General features: G+C 35.9%; 1 protein-coding gene and 1 non-coding gene across 6 annotated transcripts in view; both read right to left on the reverse strand.

Moving 5' to 3' along the window:
- NAALADL2 (N-acetylated alpha-linked acidic dipeptidase like 2) overlaps nt 1-12,124 on the reverse strand; it is a 1,576,761-nt gene that overhangs the window by 1,548,917 nt on the left and 15,720 nt on the right. The gene's annotated exons all lie outside the window — the stretch shown is intronic.
- TRNAC-ACA (transfer RNA cysteine (anticodon ACA)) lies at nt 8,029-8,101 on the reverse strand. The gene has a single exon. It is a non-coding gene; the product is annotated as a tRNA-Cys (tRNA).

Below are 12,124 nucleotides of genomic sequence, written 5' to 3' on the forward strand. Positions count from 1 at the left end.
AAAACAAATGTGAAGAACTCATTGGAAAAGACCCTGATGCTGGGAAAGATTGAGGGCAGGAGAAGGGGACCACAGAGGACAAGATGGTTGGATGGCATCACCAACTCAATGGACATGAGTTTGAGCAAGCCCTGGGAGGTGGTGAAGGAGGAAGCCTGGCATGCTGCAGTCTATGGTGTCGCAAAGAGTTGGACACGACTGAGCAACTGAACAAATCAAAAAATTTCGTCTTGGCCTTCTGGCTGAGATCATATGTAGTAAAAATTCTCAATCTCTAAGCATGTCTACTGATTCAAGTTGGCAGATAGGGTGTGGTGAGCAATAGAAGGTAACTAACATCCACAGAGATAAGTATTATTAGCTCCCTTTTGCAAATTAAGATTTGTAGTTTTTAAGAAACAAAGGGAAAAATCGGTGCTAACAAGAGGAGGTGTCAGGATTTGAACACAAGTTTCTCAAATTTCAGAGTTGGACCCTTTCCACTGTAACACATTCACAAATGATTCTGTCAGAAGAAATCTATGAGGTCCTAGTTACCAGAGGACTTTGAAACCTAGATGACATCTTCATCTCTCCAACCCACTGAAGGGAGTGATATTAGAAAATAAACACAAATACAAAAAAGGAACAGTGGTTGTATACATGGCCTTTATAAGAACCACATCTGATTCTGAATAAAACTTGGAATTCATTCCACTGTGAGATGTAGCTTATGCCTAGCATTAAATACTAAGAATATCATGGGTGACAAGGAACAATGATTTTTGTCCTCAAGTTTAATGAAATAAAAAACATAGTAAGTAAAGCAAAGAAATAAAGATCCTGAAATTTTAAAGCAATGGCAAATATTATAAATGGAGCTTTGTGATCCCTCCTTCTTTTGGTGATAGTCATCAGTTCCACTCTACACACATTCACACTCCCACTCCCAGAGGTACTCTCTACAGACAAGTCTTGTTTTCAAGGCCAGGTTTCCTCAAGCACCCCGAGCGATGCTGTGTACTGTTCAACAAACTGTAGTTGTTCAACAAACATTTGCTGAATGAATGGAAACAAATATAGAGAAAGTGGAATTTCTCAATTCCTATTTAGTTCTATCAAAGAGAATGATCTTCAAACTGGAAAAGGTATAATAAACAAAGTTAAGAGCTAACTGAAGGATAAGATAGATGGAGAGAGAATAACAGTATCTGGCTGTCTTACATGAATGATTTCAACTCCCTAATCCCTGACAAATTATAGTACAGAATTTTCTTATGAAGTACACATATGATCACTGAGTGTACCAGAAGACTGAGACTGGAATATAAATCTGATTCTCAAAAAGAGTATAGGTTGGAAACCACAGAGAATGCAAAGTTGTATAACCCCTAGCAAACTTTTGTTGTTGTTCAGTCACTAAGTCATGTCCGACTCTTTCCGACCCCATGGACTGCAGCATGCCAGTAGCATGCCCTGTCTTTCTCTATCTTCTCTGTATAGTTCTTCTAGACAAAGAGTTGTGCCACCTCTTCTTAATCTCTTTGGTTTCTGTTTAGGTCCTTGCCATTTTTTCGTCCTTTATTGTGCCCATCCTTACAAGGAATGTTCCCTTGGTATCTCCAGTTTTCTTGAAAAAATCTCTAGTCTTTCCCATTCTATTGTTTTCCTCTATTTCTTTGCATTGTTCACCTAAGAAGCCTTTCTTAACTGCTATTCTCTGAAACTCTGCATTCAGTTGAATGTATCTTTCCCTTTCTCCTTTGCATTTCACTTCTCTTCTTTAAGAACACATCTTTTAAAAATCATTATTTAATAAGATGATTTCTGAGCTCTTATAAGTGGTAGCACTGATCACCAAGACCCTTCATGAGTTCATTAAGAGATCACGCCAAATTTTAGTTTTCTTTTTTTATTACAATTATTAACCTGGAATTACTAACCTATAATTCTACTAGAATTATAGACATACCAGAGCTGTTAACAGCAACATCAACACTCACTGAACACTTACTATTACCAAGAACTGAGGATTATTTCATTTGCCTGTATTGAGTATTAGCTCATCTTGCCTGGTATTCTACAGGCAAGAATACTGGAGTGAGTGGGTTGCCATTCCCTTCTCCAGGGCAGATACAAACTACTATAGGTAAAATAGATAAACAACAAAGGCCAGAACTACATTCAATATCTTATAATAACCTATAAATAAAAAGACTATTATATATGTAAAGACTACACACAAACACACACACACACACACACATAAAACTGAATCGCTTTGTTGTACACCAGAATCTAACCCAACAGTTAAATTACAAACTCAAAGAATGATGGGGCCATCTATACAATGGAATACTCTTTAGTCATTTAAAATGCCTCTAAAGACAAATGCTTGACAAAAAAAGTTGTTCACAATATAGTTTAATGAAGTATGTATTATAAAAAGCATGAACAATAGGTTTCATTTTTGGAGAAAAAGAGAAAGTAAGGGAGGGAGAAAGTAAAAGGACGGAGGAGGTCAGTGAGACTGAAAGAGGGAAAGTGAATCTACTGAGAAACTATTTTTCATTGTGATCCATTTTAATAAATGTGTTGTACATCTTACTCCACATATAAAAGTATTTAATTAAAACACAGATACAAGCACTTAACTGAAACATTTTCACAGAATAATACTCCTTCTGTGTAGAATGCTATAAAATATTTTCTAACTTAAACTATTCTATTTCTTGCTTTAAATGCCAGTTGTAATTAACTTCACAGCTGACTAACAGGTAGAAACCTGCAGTTGGGAAACACACTGATCAAGAGAACACCTGCAAGGATACACAATGAAGTATTAACAGAGCCTATAATAAGTATAATTTGGAATTTCTGTTCTGCCTTTCTATTTTCTAACTTCCTATGATAAACACATGAGAAATATAAGAATATTTTATATAAGAAATAAAAAGCACTACAGACAACTGTAGAGACAATAATTAAGAGCAGTTCATATGAAAAATATCTAGTTACTCTAATGGACTGCTAGCTTTAAAATTAGACAACAAATGTGCATTAGGTGCCAAAAGACTTACCTGGCATTAAAACATATATAAACTCTCTCTCTCTCACACACACACACACACACACACACACACACACACACAAATACACGTGCTATCTAAAACAAGGGAGGTTTATCTATACAGGACTCTACTGTCTTTTGTACATTGAGATCTTTGTGTTTATTTCTGCATACCATGTTTTCACTGCAGAAGAGAAAGAGGAATTACAGAGTCTGTAAGTTACATACCACGAAGAACATCAAAGCAACAAAGCATCTGTAGTCTGATGTCTTTTCAAATATCGAGAGGGCTTTTATTTGAATAACAATCACAAAACAGAATTACAATTCAATATGTGGAAGTCATGGAAGAGGTAAATCTGGGTGGATTTTAAAGCCTTATATGAAGAGGAATTCTAATACTATTTAACAATGGAATGCACGGCCTTAAGTAGGCCCGATATCCCTCAACAATCTGACCCTTTATTACAAAAAATCAATCTAAAAATTTTTAACATCTATAGGCTTGCAATTTCTTGAAGAGATCTCTAGTCTTTCCCATTCTATTGTTTTCCTCTATTTTTCACATTGATTGCAGAGGAAGGTTTTCTTATCCCTCCTTGCTATTCTTTGGAACTCTACATTCAAATGGGTATATCTTTCCTTTCCTCCTCTGCTTTTTGCTTCTCTTCTTTTCATAGCTATTTGTAAGGCCTCCTCAGACAGCCATTTTGCTTTTTTGCATTTCTTTTGCTTGGGAAAGGTCTTGATCCCTGTCTCCTGTACAATGTCATGAACCTCTGTCTATAGCTCATCAGGCACTCTGTCAAAAAAAATGGGAAAGACTAGAAATCACTTCAAGGAAATTAGAGATATCAAGGGAACATTTCAAGCAAAGATAGGCTCAATAAAGGACAGAAATGCTATGGACCTAAATGAAGAAGAAGATATTAAGAAGAGGTGACAAGAATACACAGAAGAACTATACAAAAAGATCTTCACAACCAAGATAATCACGATGATGTGATCACTGACCTAGAGCCAGACATCCTGGAATGTGAAGTCAAGTGGGTCTTAGGAAGCATCACTACAAACAAAGCTAGTGGGGGTGATGGAATTCCAGTTGAGCTGTTTCATCATCATCCTAAAAGATGATGCTGTGAAAGTGCTGCACTCAACATGCCAGCAAATTTGGAAAACTCAACAGTGGCCACTAGAAAAGGTCAGTTTTCATTCCAATTCCAAAGAAAGGCAATGTCAAAGAATGCTCAAACTACCGCACAATTGCACTCACCTCACACACTAGCAAAGTAATGCTCAAAATTCTCCAAGCCAGGCTTCAGCAATACATGAACCATAAACTTCCTGATGTTCAAGCTGGTTTTAGAAAAGGCAGAGGAACCAGAGATCAAATTGCCACCATCAGCTGGATCATGGAAAAAGCAAGAGAGTTCCAGAAAAACATCTATTTCTGCTTTATTGACTATGCCAAAGGCTTTGACTGTGTGGATCACAATAAACTGTGGGAAATTCTGAAAGAGATAGGCATACCAGATCACCTGACCTGCCTCTTGAGAAACCTGTATGCAGTTCAGGAAGCAGCAGTTAGAACTGGACATGGAACAACAGACTGGTTCCAAATAGCAAAAGGAGTACGTCAAGGCTGTATATTGTCACCCTGCTTATTTAACTTACATGCAGAGTACATCATGAGAAATGCTGGGCTGGATGAAGCCCAAGCTGGAATCAAGATTGCCAGGAGAAATATCAATAATCTCATATATGCAGATGACACCACCCTTATGGCAGAAAGTGAAGAACTAAAAAGCCTCTTGAGGAAAGTGAAAGAGGAGAGTGAAAAAGTTGGCTTAAAGCTCAACATTCAGAAAACTAAGATCACGGCATCCGGTCCCATCACTTCATGGCAAATAGATGGGGAAACAGTGGCTTACTTTATTTTTGGGGGCTCCAAAATCACTACAGATGGTGACTGCAGCCATGAAATTAAAAGATGCTTACTCCTTGGAAGAAAAGTTATGACCACCTAGACAGCATATTAAAAAGCAGAGACATTACTTTGTCAACAAAGGTCCGTCTAGTCAAGGCTATGGTTTTTCTAGTAATTATGTATTAGATGTGAGATTTGGACTATAAAGAAAGCTGAGCGCAGAAGAAGTGATGCTTTTGAACTGTGGTGTTGGAGAAGACTCTTGAGAGTCCCTTGGACTGCAAGGAGATCCAACCAGTCCATCCTAAAGGAGATCAGTCCTGGGTGTTCATTGGAAGGAGTGATGTTGAAGCTGAAACTCTAATACTTTGGCCATCTGATGAGAAGAGCTGACTCATCTGAAAAGACCCTGATGCTGGGAAAGATTGAGGGCAGGAAGAGAAGGGGACAATAGAGGATGAGATGGTTGGATGGCATCACCGACTCGATGGACATGGGTTTGGGTAAACTCTGGGAGTTGGTGATGGACACGGATGCCTGGCGTGCTGCAGTTCATGGGGTCGCAAAGAGTCGGACACGACTGAGCGACTGAACTGAACTGATAGGTTTGTAATATATCTAGTTCCCAGATCTCTGTCCCACCCTAGATAGATTTTTTTTGAGTTTTCTCACTGTAGCTACACAAACAGAACTAGCTTCCTTGGGAAGGTAACCAAGTGCCTATCAATGGCAGTGTTCAGACACACAGGGGATAAACAATTAGTGTGGATACTATTGAATAGAATTTCTAAATCAGAGAGAACAGAAATTGTCAATCAGCACATTTTCTAAAATGAACACACTGGTTTTCATCTTAATGAAAAAAAATCTCCTATACATATTGAAATGGACATAATTTCATAAGGATACAATTAGGGTTCCTAAGAGGGAGTTTATAGCGTAATACTTAAATAAAAATATTTTGGTTCTGCCAAATGCATTTGTAATTCTGTGGAGGTAATATTTTATATGCTTATAAGAATATATGTATACTATTTCATTTCCTTCTTTATACCCAGAAGTCTTAACACACATAGTGTTCTGCACTTTTTTCCCTCATGGTGATAAAAATTAGAGAGTTTTTCATTTCAGTATTTAAACAGCTTCAACATTTTATATAGCTGTATTGTATACCATTTTATAGCAGTATCATTGTTCATTTTACCAATCCCTGATAGATAGTTATTCAGGATATTTATAATCTTTGCTATTACAAACAATGTTGTAACAACTAACTTATAAACACATTATGTCTCATGTTAGTATACCTGCAGAAATATACATTAAATACATAGATATGATATAATAAATACTAAAGGGAATATGTATTGGTAATTTTCATAAATATTAACAAATTGCTCTCCAAACAGCTGACATTTTAGAGTTCCATCCACAGTATATGATGTCTCTGAACTCCCTCAGCTTTTACAACACAGCAATTCCAGCATTTCAATGTTGAAAGTGTTACATTTCAAGATAGAATACATAAGCCATAAACGAAAAATGTTCTAATAGGTCCTACATTTATTAAGCTAAGAGAGTGCAGTGGACAATATACCAAAAGCAGCACTGGGAATGAAGACTTCACCAAAGTGCTATGAAAGAAATGAGGCAAATTATCACAATAACAACGTAAAGAAGTAGTGTGTTTAATGATGGACAGCCAGCTATGCTGTGTGTGAAACCCAAACTCTCTTAATAAAATCCCTCAGGTCCAAATTCTGTTAACACTGGTCCTGAAGGGAAAATTCTTACATGGGGTCACCTAGGCCTTCAACTACTATTTACTAGGATCCAGTTTTCTTATTGGGAATCCTACTAATTATGCTATATACATCATGCTGCTAGGTCACAGTAGACACATTCTAGAAAAACAGGAATACTCTATCCTTCCCTTGATCTTTTCCTTAACAGCACAAATGAAACACAATAAGTAGTCAGCATGATAAAAATTTAAATGCAATGGGCAGTGAAAATGACTTGCAAAGTGAAAGTGAAAGTCGCTCAGTCATGTCCCACTCTTCGCAACCTTATGGACTATAGAGTCCATGGAATTCTCCAGGCCAGAATACTGGAGTGGGTAGCCTTTCCCTTCTCCAGGATCCAACCCAGGTCTCCTACATTTTGCAGGCAAATTCTTTACCAGCTGAGCTAGTAGTGGTCACCTAAATCTATTTTCTCATGTTTCATAGTGATGGAGATTCAGCTGAATGAGAGGCCAGGAATATACAGACTATACTTCTCAGCATTCCTTGCAGCCGTGTGACAAAAGTTCCTATGGAATGTGAAATTTTGGGGCCACTTTCTTAAAAGGACATTCTTTGCCTTCTACTTCTGCTTAATCCTATTTCTCAAACTAGAATGCAGACATGGCAGTGACCCAGATCTAACCTTGCAAACAAGGACAACTTCCTTCTGGACTACAAAGCAATAAAATTTAAAAAACTTGGGACTGGTAACCGTGTGGAACTAACCACTTTGACAGCCTTGACTATCCTACTATTGTCATGTCAAGAAGAAACACGCTTCTATCTTATTTAAGCCAAGGTATATCTTTGTTACAGTAATTTTGTCTCTAAAATACACACACAAACAGACATACACAAACATATGCACACATACAAAGATTAGCTAGTGGAAGTATTAAGAAAAGGTAAAAACTTTTTAAAGTTCAAATGAAAGGAAAAAGATGTGTGTAGGCATCAGGACATAAGACTACAACTAAGAAATAAAGATAAGTACAAAATAATCAATAGAAAGAAAATAAAGGAACCAACCAAAATAAAAGACTAGTATCAGAAAGAGATATTTTCTGTGCTCAGAAAATTTATATAATATTGCAAAGCATTAGAAGGAAAAATGCATTGTACTTTAGATGAAGTGAAGTGAAATGAAGTCACTCGGTCGTGTCCGACTCTTTGCGACCCCATGGACTGTACCCTACCAAGATCCTCTGTCCATGGGATTTTCCAGGCAATAGTACTGGAATTGCCGTTTCCTTCTCCAGGGGATCTTCCCAACCCAGGGATCGAACCTGGGGTCTCCTGCATTGTAGACAGACGCTTTACCGTCTGAGCCACCAGGGAAGCCCAGATACTTTGTTTTATATTCAAATGATTATTTCTCACAAGCAGAAAAGCTGAGTGATTCAAATATAATTAACAACTGTATTTGGAAACATTTAAATACATTTACAGTGAATTATAAAACAAATATGGTATCTTAGCTTGATTAAAATAAGAATTTAGCTGAAAAAATACTGAAACTCACTCAGTAAACATTGAATATGTGCTTGACAAGACACTTGTGCTGGATTTAAGGATACAAAGGTAAATAAAACAGTTCCTATTGGGAAAACTACCTTCTTATTATCAATTTTTTGAACAATTATTTTTTAAAAACACAGAGAATTATACATATACACTAAATCTCTTTAATACAAAGATTTTTTTAAGAAAAAGTTTTCATTGTGTGTAAAATGAGTTTGAAAACAAAAAAATTATTTTGAAGTGTAATGAAAATTCACATTACACATACTTCAAATTAATGCCTTTTAATCTTTACAGCATTGTTCCTGAAGTAAGATATCAAAATGTGTTAGTCCTTTCTACAAAAAAACATTTGCTCAATAAAGACTGAAAGTACTTTAAAATAATAGTATGTACTAAAGTCTTCCTTCTATTCTGCATGAATTTATTCTAATTATTACAAGAAGGAAAATATAGGCAAATACTTTGATATTTCATTTAACTTTTTCACCTGAGAAGTGAATCATAGTAGGATGTCTTAAAGTGTTATCTACTTAAAAATGACAAATATTTAACCTAATGAAAAATTATTTATAATCTAACTTAACATTCACTTGGAATTTGTCCAAATAAAACATTTTATTTCTTTTAACTCACTTTAATGCATTAAGCATTAAAATCCCTGAATAACTAGCTGTTATGTTAGACAAATTGTGTCAAGTGAAAACATACTTGTGATAACTTTATTCATTTTAAAAACTTGTTTGAAGCTTACAAACTACCCTCCCACTATTATGTGAAGAAGAAATAAGCGTTCTATATTATTTGAGGCGTGTGCTCTGCTGTATCTGACTCTTTGTGACCCCATGGACTGTAGCCCACCAGGCTACTCTGTTGGTGAAATTTTCCAGGCAAGAATACTGGAGTGAGTTGCCATTTTCTACTCCAGAGAATCTTCCTGACCCAGGGATCGAACCTAAGTCTCTTGTGTCTCCTGCGTTGGCATGCAGATTCTTTACCACTGATGCCACCTGGGAATCCTCTGGATCTTATTTAAGACAATGTAAATGACCAATTGATGATAACCCTTTCCCTCAAAAAGTTCTTGAAATTACATTAAGTAAATATAAGAAACTAAGGTAAAATGATACAAATATATACACACACAGACACATACGAATCTAACAACAAAATTTAAAATGATCATTTTAGAGTTTAACATATAAAGTTTTAAACTATGAAACCTTTTATTACTTTAAACTAAAAATTGTTACAGATTGGTTAGAATAAGATATATGTCTCATATACATTATTTCTTTAAATAAAAAACACATTTTAAACATTAGTTTTAATGTTTTAATGTTCAAGTTTAAACTTGAACATTAGTTTCTGGAATAAACCTACAAAAACTATAAAGTCTAAATCAAGAAAAGAATAAAGCTTAAAACCAGGAAATACATCAGATTATTTGGAATTCTTTGTTTTTTCCCACCAATACATATATCTGCATCCTAATTTCCAAATATGCCTTCTAACTTTTAATGATTACTTTTAAATTTCTTTCTTATTAGACTTTGCATTCTTCAGTCACTTCTTTTTTCTTTTTAAACAGGCAACTGGGAGAATAAATTTTAAAATCTGACTACAAAAAGAAAAAAACAGGAAGATAATTAATCATTAGTGTATAGCATTAAAGTATTTAGAATTTTCACAAAAAGAACTTCAGACACATCAGGTATTCTTCATTCAATCTAATGGCTTTCTCCCCTTTGAATATGACAGCGATTTCTTAAAATAAGTATATGCAAAACTGTATCAGCTTATCTAATCACCCTTCAACCTGACTCTCAGGCTTCTTGTCAAACTTGCTTTAAACGTCCTTCTCATGTAGTTGCTATTTTTCATTATTCTTTTATCCTTTCCTCTCAGTGTTCCAACACCTTTACTGTTTCCAGCAAACAGAAGGGTTTTTTACATAGTAGGACAAAAGCATAGAGAAGAGATAGTTGAGAACTATAAGCAGTCCTGCTGATTGGTCCCCACAGGAGATAATGCGCTGTAATGTAGATTTGGCAAACTCTCTGCAGGATCTCACAGAATCTGCAAATCCCTCCCCACAGAACAAAACTATATTTTCCTGTCTCCTCTGTACAATGGTTTATGTAGCATTCTTCTAAAAGTGATTCACTATGTGCAAGTTATCAGAAGCTGAACATTACTTTTACTTTAAAACTCTGCACATTCCCAGGGCTAATTAAAGTCCAGAAATATATAGACTGTTCACAAGTAGCTTCCTAATATGACAGAACACTGACAATGAAGCAAATAGGATAAAGCAATTACTATGTGTATAAACTAGAGTCTACTAGCACCTCTATATCAAACAATTTAAAAGAAAACAAATAAATCTCAATTTTATAGGGCCCTTCCCTACTCTAATTCTGTCATATGAATTGACTTGTTTTAACTAACTTTGTTGTGTTTTAATACTTTTTCTAAGTGGTCTCTTCACCTTTGATTACTTTTATTTGACATGTAATGAGAGCTGCATGCATGCATGCTAAGTTGCTTCAGTTGTGTCCAACTCTTTGCGACCCTATGGACCATAGCCCGCCAGGCTCCTCTCCACATGGGATTCTCCAGGCAAGAATACTGGAGTGGGTTGCCATGCCCTCCTCCAGGGGATCTTCCACAGTCAAGTATCAAACCCACATCTCTTACATCTCCTGCATTGGCAGGCAGATTCTTTACCACTAGCACCACCTGGGAAGCCCTGCTGTTGCTGCTGCTGCTGCTGCTAAGTCGATTCAGTCGTGTCCAACTCTGTGCGACCCCAGAGACAGCAGCCCACCAGGCTTCCCCGTCCCTGGGATTCTCCAGGCAAGAACACTGGAGTGGGTTGCTATTTCCTTCTCCAATGTATGAAAGTGAAAGGTGAAAGTGAAGCCGCTGAGCCATGTCCGACTCTTAGTGACCCCATGGACTGTAGCCTACCAGGCTCCTCCGTCCATGGGATTTTCCAGGCAAGAGGACTGGAGTGGGTTGCCATTGCCACCTCCTAATTCAAAGAAGCATATACAGACACCTCTCCACCAACAACTGACTTAATTCTCTAAACTATTTCAGACTTGTCAATTCTGAATCAGACCTACCTTTAATTTTCAGAGCACCAGCCATTTTAGAGATTTTTACAATACTGATGATTTTTCTATATCATCTTAGCAATTTTTCATTGGTTTTCATAGTACTTCCATATTTTTGTCCCTAAAAATATTCTTTTAAGTCTATGGTATTCTCAATATATTTGTTAAATATTTTAAGAACTGTTCCATAATTAAAATAACCCCCAAATCATACAGACAGGAAATTTTCCTTCTGATTTCAGTAGATGTGTGAAAACAAAATGGTTACATATTCTGATTTGACTTCCATTTAGAAAGATAGTGCTGTCTTTTTGTTGAGTTCTGAAGAAGTTTCCACCAGCAGAAACAAAAAGCTCTAATACCAATCATCTGTTTATGGGAAAAAGAAACAACATTTAATAAGAAATATTTAAAGAAAAAATATTTAAAAATAAAAATCAGAGTTCTATAGGCAAACATATTTTTATATATTTCTAGGCTTTCTAAATATTCTGCAATGACTCTGTAATATTTTGATCACTAGAGAAATTTTATAAAAATAAAATGTTTTTCAAAGAAAATATTCTCTGAAAGTCAATTTAAAACATATGTAACAAATCAGAATAATACTCTATTTTTAAATAGTGGTACTGTTGGCACTACACTTGAACAATATGGGTTTAAACTATGTGGGTCTAGTTATACCTGGGTTATTTTCAATAAATATGTACCACAGTAC

This window comes from Bos javanicus, chromosome 1 (assembly GCF_032452875.1).
Source record: "Bos javanicus breed banteng chromosome 1, ARS-OSU_banteng_1.0, whole genome shotgun sequence".
Taxonomy (NCBI): domain Eukaryota; kingdom Metazoa; phylum Chordata; class Mammalia; order Artiodactyla; family Bovidae; genus Bos; species Bos javanicus.